Source organism: Dendrobium catenatum, unplaced genomic scaffold (genome assembly GCF_001605985.2).
Source record: "Dendrobium catenatum unplaced genomic scaffold, ASM160598v2 original_scaffold_202637, whole genome shotgun sequence".
Lineage (NCBI taxonomy): Eukaryota > Viridiplantae > Streptophyta > Magnoliopsida > Asparagales > Orchidaceae > Dendrobium > Dendrobium catenatum.
The window spans coordinates 421,147-437,196 of NW_021521052.1; positions in this window are offsets into that span (position 1 = coordinate 421,147).

Consider the following 16,050-nt stretch of genomic DNA (forward strand, 5'->3'; position numbering starts at 1 on the left):
TTGTATGAATTTAGGAATTAGATGGTTCTTTTGATGTAGACATCAAAGATAGAGTTGTCTATGAGACAAATGTAAAAGACTAAAAAAATTGCAATTGGATACACAACAAAGTTTAGAAACCTTAGGATTATGCTCTATATTATCTACACTCAATCTGAGAACAACCACAATAAAAATTTTAAATGATTTGTGTCATATTGCTAAAAATAAATGAAATTTGATTGATATGTCTAACAAACACCAACATATATGAATTATGATTCAAGCATTCAACAAAAAATTGATATTGTTGCTAACAAATAACATTATTGATTATTGAGATAACATGAAATCCAATAAAATAAAACTAAAATAGGAAAAAAATTCAAATAAGCATTTGATTTTAAGTGTAGAAGATCCAAAAAAGCTCAAAACCCAACACTTGACAAAAGGTATGCATTCAAACATTTCTTATTTCGTTAGTTATTCACTTATTTATGAAATATTTGCTTATATTTTATTATTTTATTGACTTATTTGATGCCACATTTATGTTATTTGTTATGTTTTTTATGTTTTATGAATTTAATTGATGCAATACTTATGTTATTTTATGAGTTGAATATGAAAATGAAATGTACCTACATTGAAGTTATTAGAGGAAAATGTCTAATTCATTTTATAAATTTTATAATATTAATATATTATTATTTATTACGTCATCCGGTTCGACCCCTATTCGAACCGGTCAAACCTTGAACCTCTCCTTCTTCCGGTTCGTTGTCCGATCCGGTTTTCAAAACCTTGGTGTTTATACATAATAATAAAAAATCTCCTTTAGAAAAATTTGATCCAAAATCTGATGAAGGAATTTTTCTTAAGTACTCTAGTGTTGGAAAATCATATAGAGTGTTTAACAAAAAACTTTAGCAGTTGAGGAGACCACACATATTATATTTGATGAATTTAACATTTTGGAAGAGCCAAGTTTTGAAGTGGATCATATAAAAAATAACTTCCAAGGAATTTAAAAGATAAATTTGGAAGAAAATATGGAAAAATAAAACCCTTTTCCTAGAGAATGGAATTTTTTTAAGAATCATCCAAAGGAATTAATTTTAGGTGAACCTAGTGAGGATGTTAGGACTAAGCATGGACTTAACAAAGATGTTAACCATTCTACATTTATTTTAATGATTAAACCAACAAATGTTAATCAAGCACTTTTGAATAAATTTTAGATTTTAGCCATGCAAGGGAGTTGAATCAATTTATAAGGAATGATTCTTGAGAATTGATTAAAAGGCCAAAGGATCAAAGTGTACTTGAAACTCAGTGGTATTTAATAATAAAATGAATGCTTCAGAATTTGTGATTAGAAATAAGGCTAGATTGGTGGCTTAGGGGTATAATCAAATTGAAGGCAATGATTTTAAAGAGACTTTTATCCATTTAACAATACTTGAAGGATTTAAGGATTTGTTAGTCTTTGCCCATTTTAAAGGATTTAAGTTATTTTAAATGAATGTTATGAGTGTCTTTTTGAATGGAGTGATACAAGAGGTTTTTTAAATTAAGCAACATGCAGATTTTAAAAATTCTAAATTCCTTAATCATGTTTTCAAATTTTAAAAGGCATTATATAGATTTAAATAGGCACCCAGGGCTTAGTATGAGAGGTTAAGCATTTTCCTATTATAAAGATCTTTTATAAAAGGAAGTGTGGATACCATTCTCTTTTTGAATAAATTAGAAGATGATATACTCATTGTTTAGATAAATATTGATGATATTATTTTTGGATCAATAAATAAAAATCTTTGTGATGATTTTTCAAAAATAATTAGTAAATTTGAGATGAGTTTAATGGGAGATCTAAGTTACTTTCTTAGTTTTAGCATTACAAAAAATAAGGGGAGAACTTTTTTAATCAGTCAAAGTATATTAAGGACATCCTCAAGAAATATGAAATGGTTAATGCTAAACCAGTAACTACACCAATGAGTTTCTCAGCTTAGTTAGATAAGGAGAAAAAGGAAAAATTTGTTGATCAAAAGAAATTTAGAGTTATAATTAGAACATTCTTTATTTTCCAGCTAACATATGAGATATAATATTTCATGTTTATTTATGTGCTAAATTTTATTTTAATCCAAAAGAATCACATTTGACAACAGTGAATAAGATTTTAATATATCTTTTGGGAACTCAAAACTTAGGGATTTAGTATCCTTTGTACAGCTCTTCATTTGAAATTTTTGGATATTCTAATTCAAACTTTATAGGTTGTAGGGTAGATTAAAAGAGTACATATGGAACTTTGCAATTCATAAGAAATTCATTAGTTTCTTGGTCTAGTAGGAAACAAAATTTTGTAGCCCTATCTAATGCTGAAGCTGAGTACATTGCCTACGGAAGTTGTGTTGCTCAAGTACTTTAGTTTAAACAATAATTGATTAATTTAATATTTATATTAGGCACAATTCCAATTTATTATGATAACACTTACTCCATTTGAATTTCAAATAATCCTATCCAACATTCAAGAACTAAACATATAAACATAAGGCATCACTTTATAAGAGATCATGTAGTCAAAGGAGAAATTGAATTAAATCATGTTTCTATTGAAAATCAACATGCATATATTTTTACAAAACCACTAGCCTTTGACATATTTAGCACCTTAAAAACAAGGTTAGGTGTGATTTATCTTGATACTTAGACAAAATTTTCTGTAAACTTGATATGTTCTATGTGTGTGTCAGATTTAGTTTTTATGTTTCTATTTTTTTTTTTGTGAGTGTTTATTTTTATTTTGGTTTCTATTTTGTCAGTTTTTAGTTTGGATATTTGGTACTCATCAAAGGATGATGGAATTTGAAAAGCTTTTCTTCTTTTCATATTTTATTTTCTAAGTGTTTTGTTCGTATTGTACAAAATTTTATTCATATTGTACGAATTTGATAGCATGTCTATAATTGGTTTTGGAGTTGAACAGATTTTTCATAGTTTCATATTGTATGATGATGTCATTATACTATATAATATGTATAGATTTGTCTATACGCATGTGGAAGGTTATCTTGTTAGAATCAATTATTATAACTAATTGTACATATAAAATTGTATTTGTATGATCCAGTTGTCAATTTCTATGACGGATGAACCTAACTGCCTTTAAAATGATCTTTAATATTCTGATCATCTCGGATGAACACTTGTTCATCTGTATGAATGTGTGGTTTAAAAGCATGTACAAAAGGATGCCTAGTAAATGGTGTTTTTATGAAAAGTCATTTCATTTTAACCTTTTCCATTTATACAACGAAAATAATTTTTAACCCATACAATCTCAAGATCATACGTATGAACCCAATTTCATAATATACAAAAGGTAGCTTTTCTATATATAGAAGGGTTTTGAAAATTGTTTTCATTCACTTTCATTTTCACTTCTAAACCTTCTAGAGCCCTCATTTTAGGAATGGCCAGTTCGAGTAAGCATTCAAGTGTTACTAAGGGATCCTCTTCTAAGACTAGTGGGGATGACAACCTTTTTTCTAAGGATGATGAGGATGCATTCTTTAGGCATGTAGCCACTAAGATTACTCCTTCTAGACTTCTCATCCAGGATGATAACCATTTTCTATCAAGTTACACTTTGCTCCAACTCACTTCTCTTTTATTCTGACCTTGATCTACACCTACCACAAAGAGACTTTTCATTATTTCTTAGCAAACATGAGATTTAATGAGGATCAAACTAGGATAACCTCTTTTGTTCAAAAATAGTGAGTAAAAATCATAAAAGAAGATTTAGGAACTTTTCTTCATTTAAGAACTCATGGCACTAGAGCTCACACCTTGACCTCTAAATCTGGTTATGACTGGAAGGAGATTAATAAAACTCTTATAGGTGTCTCTCAAGTATGTCACTTAGCGAGAGTCTACACTTTGAACCAAAATGCCCGGATCATCCAACATATCTTAAGAACCTCAATTATTCAAAAGGCTGGTGATCGTATAAATATGACTCCACTTTTGTCCAACATTACATACCTAATTATGACCAGAAAACCCATTGATGAGGCCAAACTCATCATTGATTTCATTTATAATCTTTCTGAAATTAGACTTCCTCATCATAAGAGGAAAACGAATATTGCTATAAGACACTTAGTAGCATACATTTTAGATAAGAAGTACCACATACTCCATCCTGATCCTTCCACAAAACTTCCTATCTTTTTCACTGATGCTTCATTTTGATCTTTATTTTGGGGAGTTGAGAGTTCATGTAGTGATTTTGAAGAAGAAGGGGGAGCTCCAACATCTGCACATGGACCTGATCAGCACTGCTTTCAGGAGATGGTTCAGTGTTATGAACGATTAGAGACTCACTTTGATTAACATTTTAATTAAATTGAGACTCATTTAAATCAGCAAAATGCGAGATATAAGAAGGACATGGGGTGGATTTGTGGTCAGTTTGACACAGAAAATACAAATGTAGCTATAAAGAATAGTTATTTTTCAGTTTTCACCCAGCCTCCTCTAGACCCGGACCCCTCTGAGTTTTAGATGTACAATTTGTTGTTGCTTCTATAAGTCTTTGTCAGTGATGAGTTAATGTTTGTTATTTTCATGTTTGGGGTGGTTGTTTTGTGTTGAGAAGTCTATGTAATGATGTTATGTCTGTTTTGAAATTAATATTAATGTTCTGAATGTATCTGATATTTTTGATATCAATAAACCATGTCATGTTTTGGTAACTTGTATTTGTTTCAAATATATATATATATATATATATATACCTTTTGTAATTGATCTAAAAATGTGCTATAAATTAATTTGCATTACATAATTAACTTAATTACGAAATCTAATTTTTTAAAAAATTTAAATTAAATTATAGTTGGATATAGATAAGAAGACCAATTTCATGTTCATTTAGGCAAATATAATTTGAATATCATTATTACAATATTGATGTCTTATTATTTTTTATTTCTTTTTCAATATGATATGATTATTTTTATTATTAGAGAAATTTTATTTTAGAATACTTATTTTAAAAATAATTTAAAAAATGGGGTATATCAAAAGAAAGGCACAATGTGTGCAAAAATCAAAATTGCATAATAGTTCATAAATTGAAAAGAGGTACAAAATTAGCCCAAAAGAAAATGATGCACAAAGTGTGCCACAAATATTTGAAAAGATGAGCAATATTGCCAATTAAAAATTTAATTTATTATGTTATTTTCACTATCATTTAATCTCTAATTCAAATCAATCTAATTTTCAATCATACTCTATATTTAAATTAAAATTAACTAATCTTCATTTCATCATTTTTGTAATAATCATCTTTATTTAATTTATCTAGGATGCATTATGTTCTTTATTAACTTTCTTATCTTGGTTGTTCTTTGATTTAAATTTTTTGAATCTTTATTTTTAGTCTTATGAAATTAATAATATTATTATAATTATTTAAAAATAATTTTCAAGGTCCATTCTTTTGGTTTATCGTTTGACATCTTTCATTTCTACTTCCCTTTTTAATGTTGTCAAAAGGGGGAGTAATAATATTATTTATTTTTGTGTTTGTTTTTGTGTTGATATTCTTTGTTTTTATGTTTTTTGTGATATTATTTGTTTTAGGGTTTATTTTTTGTTTTTTGTGTGTTATTTCTTTATGTTTTCTTTGATCTTCATGGGAATCCCTATATTTAAACATGTTCATTCATTTAGGGAGAGTTAAGGACAAATTTAGGGTTTAAATGTTAACTCAAACAATAACTATTTTGCCATCATCAAAAAAGGGGAGGTTGTTGCAACTTAGTTTTTCATATTATATGTGTTTTTAATTATTTTAAATATTATTGTTTTTATTACTATTTCTCCTAACATTTATTGGATATATTGGTTTTGTTGTTTATGTGTACTAACATTTTAAAGAAATCATACTCCAGACTATTAAAGACTTCAAATTAGATTAGAGTAAGGTTCATTATAAATTTAGTCTGTGTTTTTTTTATTTTTATTGAGTCTGAGAGAGTGTGATTGTAATTGAGTAACTATAGACATACACACTACGGGAGTGTTAAAAATTTATAATTTTTTAAACTAATCATATTGTATATTTCAATTCATACGGGATGATTTATTAAGGTATTTCCTCTAACGAGCAGTTAAACGAAATACAGGAAGAAAATTTTCTAAGTATGGATCGTACTATATGAAGATTCCTTAGTACAAATAACATCCAGACTATGAAATAGATACACTCTTGTTTGTCTTGATGATCATAAAAAATTTCTAAATTATTTGTACTATATGAAGTTACCTTTGTACATATGACGTCTAAAGTACAAAAAAAAAATGGGTTCCTTTTCATCCCGATGATCTTTGAATTTTCCTGAAATGATCATACTGTATGAAGTGACCTTCATACAGATGATATCTAGAGTATGAAAAGAATTGCTCCTTTTCTTCCTGATGATCTTTTTCTGATCTAATTGTACTGTATGAAGTGACCTTCATACAGACAACGTCCAAAGTATGAAAAGAATGGGTCTTTTTTAATCTCGATGAACCATAAAATTTTCTTAATTGTTGGTAGTGTATGATCCAATATTTGTACAGACGATGTCCAAGGTATGAAAATATGGGGTATTTTTCATCCCGATAAATTAGAAAATTTTCTCAAATATTTGTACAATAAAAATATGGTTCATAATGGATGATTAGGTGTATGAAAATGGTTCATATAGGTTCGTACGAAATAGTTTTCTAACAATTTATACATATGAATGTCTATCGTAATATACAATTGTGTACGCTAAAAATTATAATTTTCAATTTTCTAGATAATTTTTTGTGTCTTTCATATAAAAAGTCCTTGGAAACTTACTTGGATGAAACAGTTATTCATGATTTCTCATAGAGCAAGTGAAAGTGTGTTTTGGTAGAGTATTTGAAAGAGAGTTCTTGCAAGTGGAGTGTGAATGGTTCACAAGGTTACTCAAAGGTAAGAATCTCTTTTGTATTTTTGTTACTTCTTTTCCTTTCTTATTTCTAGTTACTAGAGAGAACAACTTTGAAGAAGATCTAGTACTCCACTGACACTTGGAGGGTATGAAAGGATGAAGGCACTCTGCTGACATTTGAAGCGTGTGAAAGGATAACAGTTCTCTGCCAACATTTAGAGGGTGTGAAAGAATGACATTACTCTGTCGACACTTGGAGGGTGTCAAAGAATGATGGTACTCTGCTGACACTTGGAGGGTGTGAAAGGTTGACGATAGTCTTCCACATCAAGGACTGGTGGAAGAGAGGAAATTTGTAAGGGCTTCTAAACCTTACTGTGGGGCAAAAATAGAGTCATTTTGGTAATAGTATAATATCTGAAGAGGGAGTCTTCAAGGAGTGGATGTAGATCTTGTTGGACCAAACTACTATAAATTTTCTATGTACTTCTTTTTTATTTAAGCATTTTTTTTTAGCATTTTGTATTTGTGGTTGAAAAGCTTATTTGAAAAAGAAAAACTAAATTGTTAATATTATTAAATGGTTTTCTATTAAAATTAAAGAGAGAAATTTTTTTTAATTACCAATTCACCCCCCTCTTTGTTAGTTTGGGACAATTGCATAGGTCTTACAATCTATATGGACTTTTCAAATTTGACCATTTAAGAGGGTATTGTTTGAAATTGACCACGTTGACCAGTCAACTTTGGTCATGCCACCTAGGATGGGCTGTTAGGATTTTGTAGAGGCTATTTACTTGAGTCTTAGTTGATTTGGTTTGATGGACAAGGATTTGTGATTTGGGAAGTGTGAATGTGAGAGGTTTGACAAATTTAGGTGATTTGTGCGAGGTTTGATAAATTTAGGTGAATCAAATTTTACGTATTTGAGTGTTTGATTATGGAAGTTAATGGTTAAAAGAATTTCTACTTTTGTGTTGATCATATGGTATGATCATAGATCATAATATAAGATCACCTGAGGGGTCACTAGATGAAGTTTGGGTCATCCAGTATGACCCAATTTGAACTGTTCATACAGTACGATTCACCTGAGATATTTTTAGACAATGTTTGGGTCATCTAGTATGATTCAATTTGAACTAATTGTTAAGTACAAATAGGTTTTTAAGTTAAGTACAAATAGATTTGTACCGTACAATTAGTTCACAAAATGAACTGATATTATTATCCATCATTTGCATAATGTTAACTAATAATTTTAGAGAATTAACATCACCCAAAATGAGGTCAAGATTGAAAGTTAGAGTAGGTTGTTAGACCTAGTAGAACTGTCCTAAGGCTAACTAAGAGGGGGGGGGGTGAATTTTAAAAACCATTTTAAAGAAATTTTTTACACAATGATCCTTAAGTATGTAGTTACTTGAAGAAATAGATTTTTACAAAATACTTTTAAACCACAGTAAAATAAAGTGCGAAAAATAAGAATGCGGTAAAAAGAAATGAACAAAAGAACACCAAATTTTTTTGTGGTTCGGTCTAACTAGACCTATGTCCACATCCTAGATACTCCTTTTTTGGATATTGCACTAATCATAGCTGACTCTCCTTTTTCTCTCAAAGCAAGGCAGAGAAGCCCTTACAAAACCTCTTTTCACCTACCCGATGTAGTAGAAAACCATCATTATTTTTCACCCTACTGGTGAAGGCAAAGAATTGTCATCCTTTTTTACCCTCCTTGTTCAGGTAGAGAACCATCATCCTTTTTCACTCTCCAAGTGAAGGCATAGAACTGTTGTCCTTTTTCACCCTCCTGGTGAAGGCAGAGAACTATCATATTTTTTCACCCTCCTGGTGAAGGTAAAGAACCTTCATACTTTTTCACCCTTATGGTGAAGGAAGATAACCTTATCTACTTTGGAGATCTTCTATCAAGAGTCTTCAAAGAAGTAGGGCGGAGTTTTGAAAGACACATAAATAGTTCCTCACCTTTGGGCAACCTTGTGAGCCCCTCATAATTTCCACTTGCAAGATCTCTCACACTCCACTCCCAAACACTCTCCCAAAGCACTTTTTTTTTCACTCTCAAGAGAAAATTAATAGCAATAGATTAATTTTTCATTTTCTATGACTTGTTAAATATAAAAAATATAAAAAACCATAAATGGAATTTTTAAATTAAAAATGAATTAGATCGTACAATATGATCATGGATCGTCTGTACAAATAGTTTAACAAATTCTAAGATGATCTGGTACGAACACTATTTCATACACTATTTTCTACTTTATGTTATTTAGATTATTAGTATGAATATTTATATTCTTTTGGATTATCTGGTATAAAGCATATTTTGTATAATGTTATTCATTTGTATAATATTTATATCATTTGTATGAATATTGAAATTCATCTAAATGATCTTATACGAAGTGTATTTCCTATACTGTTAGTTGTATGTATGATATTTAGATCATATGTATGAATATTAAAATTTTTCTAGATGATCCTATATGAAGCATATTTTGTACATTGTTTGTCATCTATATGAAATTTAGATCATTTGTACAAAAATTGAAATTTGTCTAGATGATATGGTACGAAGTTTATTTCATACACTGTCAGCCATCTGTATGATATTTAAATCATGTGTATGAACAGTGAAATTCATCTGAACAATCTTGAATGAAGCTTATTTCATACATCATTAGTTTTCTATATGAACTAACATCGTACAGTATGAATAGGGTAAAAGATTTCAAATCCCAAAAAAAAAAAAATTTAACTATCTCCCCCTATGTATATGTGCACAGTTACCCAATTAAAATCACACTCTCATAGACTCAAGAAAATAAAAAACACTAACTTCATTACATGAAACCTTATTCTACTCTAACTTGAAGTTTTCAGTAGTCTGGAGTATGATTTCTCTAAAATTAGTAGTGCACATAAAAAACAAATAGACATATATCTAATGCATGTTAGGAGAAATAGTAATCATAATAATAATATTTTATTATCATCAAAAAATCACATTAGATAAAACTCAATCTTAAATTCTAGGTTTATAACAATCTCACTATTTTTTATGATGGAAAAATAATTATTGTTTGAATTAACATTAAAGGTCCTTATTCTCCCAAGCTCCCCCCTCAATGCATACTCAATTAAAAATAAGGGTTTAAATTTTTTCTATAACAAAAAAAAAAAAAACAAAATGAATTCAAAAATGAAAACACACACACAACAAACACAAATGATCACATGATGATCATAATAACAATAAAAAAAATAAATATAACACAATGATTCCCTAGATCAAAATAAACGAACAAAACTTAAATCACAATAACTTCCCCGATCAAAAGAAAATAAACATAGCACAATTCAAAATGACTCCCTCGATTAAAACAAATGAAGATTCCCCTCAAAATAAACATAACACAATTCACCGCAAATCATAATAATAAGCAATAACGATGACTTCCTCTTTTGACAAAAATGAAAAGAGAAGTACCTCTTGAAAAAGAAATGTTGCTATTGTCAAATCTAATAAATGATGAAAATGAGGATTTTAAACTATTTGTAAAGACAACAATAACATCCTTATGCAAAAAGGAAAGTCTCTTATTCTAAATCAAAGAACAATTAGTTTCCAATTAAATAGTGGAGATTATTGTTTATTGTATAGATTTATGTACGAATTAGAAAGAAGAAGGAAAGAACTCGATTGGAAACATTATGCATCTTTCCAATTTTAGCCACGCTTTGTGCATCTTTTCATTTTAGGCTAATTTTGTACCTCTTTTAATTTCTGGTGAACTTTGCACATCTTTTCAACTTGTGGCACATTTTATGCATCTTTCAAGCTTGGCACACTTTCTTCATCATTTTTTTTCCTTCTTGGTCTTTCTGATATTAATAAATCTTATTACAAAATCTAATAAATAACAAAAATAAACACACTGAACAAAATTTTTAAAAATAAGACATATCTTTTGCAACAATTATAGCTAATAAGAATATAAAAATGATCTTCTAATTTACATCTAATCATAATTTAATTTGAATTGTTAAGAAATTAATTTTAGCTAGAAAATTAAGTTGTAGAGTAAAATATTTTAAAATTTCATTCCATAGATCACTATATTTGATTAGTCTATAGAAACTTAGAAAATATTCAAGAGGATGATCTTCAAAATAAGATAAATATCATTCCAAACTCAAAATACAAATGCAAATACAAAAAATACAAGATACTAACTCAAACAATAAAAAACAATTACATGAAATCTTAAAAACAAACACACACATCAAGTACAATAGAAAATGCAAAACTAATATGCTAGTGAATCTTGATTTGGAGGTGGTTAAGCAGGGTTGAACCCTGTAAACTAGCTATTGATGGTAGCTACTTGATTGTTGATTGAGTCAAACTTTCATCTGCCCTAACCAATATTTCATTATATCCGACATCTTATTGGTCTAGGAAAGCCTCAACATGATCAAAATGTTTATCAAAGTGAGACTCAAGATGATGAAATCTTTAGACCATTTCTTGACAGAAATTCTACTCAAGTCTAGAAGCAGGTGTAGGTGTAGGAGCCTCTTCTCCTCCCATTTCATCTCCCTGATCCCCCTGATCGCGATGAGAAAGTAAATGGAAAGAAGCATTGATGAAATAGCATGGAAGATTGTTTAGAGGATTAGGATTAATAATATTATATTTCTTTTCTAATAGGCAATTAGGTATCCTAAAGCCACATTTTTCTTCCTTCTAGTGGTAGGAAGTCTAATGTCAGTTATATTATTGATGTAGTCTAGAATCAACTAGGCTTCATCAACAGGAGTGTTAGAAATTATAAGATATATAACTAGAGAAAGCAAAGGAGTGATATTTATAAGATCACTAGCTTTAGGAATAATTGACATTCTTAACACATGCTGGTAATCCTGGCATTTTGATTTAAGGTGTACACACGTGCTAATTGATTGGCTAAAGGTACACCTCTAAGGTTTTGATTAATGATGGACCAGTACAAATCCTCTCTTGATGTCATGTTGTGTGCCCTTGCACCCTTAGTTCAAAGGTGTAAGTATGTGCCAAGATCTTCTTAGTTATTACTACCCTATGTTTAAGAACATAATATGACATGATAGTGTAGTTCTCCCTCATTTTTAAATTAAAGAGAAATTAGTAGAAAGTATTTGAGTGGAGGGCATAGATTAGAGTGAGAATGAAAGCAAATTGAGTAGAAGCAAAGAGAGGCATTATTAAGAAGTTGATGTCTTCTTGAATCAGAAAATGGGAAGGAGTTATTTTTGCGTCTAGCCTGCTTATTTTCTTTTGAAAGAAATGTTTCTTCCACTTCTTTTGATCGAGAAGAAGACCCTTTGAGCGTCTAGCCCTTTTTCCACTAGTGCTTGCCATTTGAACACAAGAAGGTTTGAAAGCAAATGAATGGTGAAATTATTCAAAGAATGGCTTTCAACTTAAAGAAATCATGCAAGTTTGTACAGTACGAATTGAAGTTTGTATGTACGACTTTGATTTCATACGAGATGAAAAAAAAATTTGTACAGACAAATGAAAATGGTCAAAAATAATTATGTTGATGAAAAAACTATTTGTGATAAACAATTCTCGAGAAGTAATATATATATATATATATATAACCAAAATGAGCATATAGATGAACACCTTTTCATCCGGGATGATCAGTAATAATTTTTGTACCAAATGATTCAGATCATCTACATGCCAACAAACGACTGGATCGTACAGATGAAATCTAATTTCATACATAAGATTTATATCGTCTCATTCAAACAGATGAAAATTAATGGATCGTACAGACGATGAGCTCATCATATAGTATGATATGCTTACAAAAATATCATTTTTGTCTATTCAACTCAGGAAAAATATCATATAAATTTTATTGAATTCGTACAATACGAAAGTGATTCGTACAATACGAATGAAAAGGAACTTTAGACATGATAAACAAGACTCTTTTTCAAAAACATACCACCCAAGATCCATGAGATGTAAAAATGAAAACAAAAATAATATAAATGGAAAACAAACACAAAACAAAGAAACAAAAATCAAACATTAATGAAATATAAAAAAACAACAAATCATAAACATCAACATACACAAAATACATCACAAATCTAATTAGCAAAATTATAATTTTTAAACAAGAATATCAATCACACCTAATCTTATTCTTAAGGTGCTAAATGTTTGAAAAGCTAGTGGTATTATGAAATATATGCAAGTTGATTATCAATATCTACATGATGTAGCTATATATCTCTTTTAGTGACATGATCTCTAATGAAGTGATGTCTTATGTTTATATGCTTACTTTTAGAGTGTTGGATAGGATTCTTTAAAACGTAAATGATACTTTTATTATTATAGAAAATTAAAATAGTGCCAATTAGAAAACCTAAATCCATATGTTATTATTTTAACCAAAGAACTTGTGCCACAACAACTACCTAATACAATGTATTTTGCTTCAGTAGAAGAAAGAGCTACTGAATTATATTTTCTACTAGACTAGGAAACTAAAGAGTTCCCTATAAATTGACAAGTCACATAAGTACTCTTTCTATCAACCCTACACCCTATAAAATCTGAATCAGAATATCCAATAATTTTAAATGAAGAGCTATGCCTAGGATACCATATCCCTAAGTTTTGAGTTCCCAAAAAATATCTCAGAATTCTTTTAATAGTAGTAAAATGTGATTCCTTTAGATCAATTTGAAATCTAACACACAAATAAATACTGAACATGATATATGGTCTGCTATAAGTTAAGTAAAGTAATGATCCAACTATTCCTCTAAATTTCTTTTGATAAATATATTTTCCCTTGATGTCTTATCTAACTACACTAAGGAACTCATTGGTGTACTCATTGGTTTAGCTTTATCCATTTCATATTTCTTAAGGATGTCTTTAATATACTTCGTGTGGCTAAGAAATGTTCCATCCTCTTTCTTCTTTATGTTAAAACCAAGAAAATGAATTAAGTCTCCCATCAAACTAATTTAAGATTTACTACTCGTTATTTTTGAAAAAATCATCACAAAGATTTTTATTGGTGGATCCAAACAAGAAATCATCAATATATATTTGAATAACGAGCATGTCATCTCCTACCTTTTTTAAGAAGAGAGTGATGTCAACACTTCCTTTAACAAATGATCTTTCTAGTACGAATGTTCTTAGCCTCTCATATCAAGCCCTATGTGTATGTTTTAATCTATATAATACCTTTTTCAATTTAGACCTTGAATTTTCAAAACATTGAGATTGTTTAATATAAACACTATCATGTATCACCCCATTAAGAAAGGTACTCTTAATATCCATTTGATATTATTTAAAACCTTTAAAATAAGCAAAGGCTTGTAACACCCTTATCGCTTCAAGTCTGGTTATAGGGGAAAAAGTTTCTTCAAAAACAATTCCATCTATTTGATTATACCCCCTAGCCACCAATTTTACCTTATTTCTAACCACTACACCTAAATCATTCATTTTATTTTTGAACACCCATTTAGTTTCTACAACACTTTAATTTTTAGCCTTTTAATTAAATCTCAAACATCATTTCTAACAAATTGAATTAATTCTTCCTACTTGGCCTAAATCCAAAATTCACAGAAAGTGCTTGCTTTATATTAATGGGTTCAATCATTAAAATAAAGGCTGAGTTATTCATTTCTTTATTAATTCCATGCCTAGTCCTAACACCTTCACTTGGATCTCCTAAAATTAGTTCTTTAGGATGACTCTTAGGATATTTCCATTCTCTAGTCAATATATATTTTGTTCCAACATTCACTTCAAGATTAGTTTTTTTAATTCCTTAAGAAATCTCTTCAATATGCTATTCTTCCAACCTTGACTCTATAGAAATACCAGATTCATCAAAAACTACATATGTGGTCTCCTCAACTACCAAAGTCCTTATGTTAAATACTTCATAGGATTTCTCAACCCCAGAATATCCTAGAAAAATTTTTTCATTAGATTTAGGATCAAATTTTTTTAAAGGAGTTTCACCATTATTACATATGAACACCTTACATTCAAAGACATGTAAATGTGAAATATTAGGTGATATCCCCTTAAGAAGTTCATAGGCTGTTCAACTTAGATCTAATGTTCATCTTATCCATAATATAACAAGACATATTAACCTCTTCAGCCCAAAAATATTTCAGGATTGAATATTCAGCCAACATGGCTCTAGCGATTTCTATCAAAGTTTTATTCTTTCTCTCAATAACCCCATTCCATTGATGTGTCCTAGGTGCTAAAAATTATGATCAATTTCTTGCTCTTTATAAAAATCTTAAATTTTTTTTAATTCTCCTCCATGATCACTTTGAATTGACAAAATTTCATAACCTAGCTTCCTCGTAATCTAAGTAGAAAAATTTCTAAACACTTCAAATGATTCACTCTTATGTGATAAGAATCTAATCCAAATTAATCTTGAATAATCATCAATGATTACATACCCAAAAGTTTTTCCTCCTAGACTTACAGTGCTAACAGGTTCAAAAAGATCCATGTGTAGGACTTCAAATGATTTGCTAGTTCTAAGATCATTAATTTAATAAAAAGAGGATTTAAACTATTTTCCTAATTGACATGCATCACGCAGGTGATCTTTAATGACGTCTAAATTGGGTATTCCTCTAACTAATTCTTTCTGAGTAATCTTCCTATGATTTTTCATGCTTGCATGACAGAGTCCTCTATATCATAACCATGATTCATCAGTGATAGTTTTGAGATAAAAAACATTAGAATATTTAATATAATTAAAATCAAGCATGTATATGTTATTTACCATACTTCCATATAACACATTAATTCCATTCTAGCTTATAATGTAAATTAAAGGTAAAAATTTAATGTTAAAACCCTTATCACAAAGCTCACTAATACTCAACAAGTTATATTTTAAGCCATCAACCAATAATACATTTTCAATAAAGAAAATTTTCTCATTGCCAATCATACTTGTGCCTACCA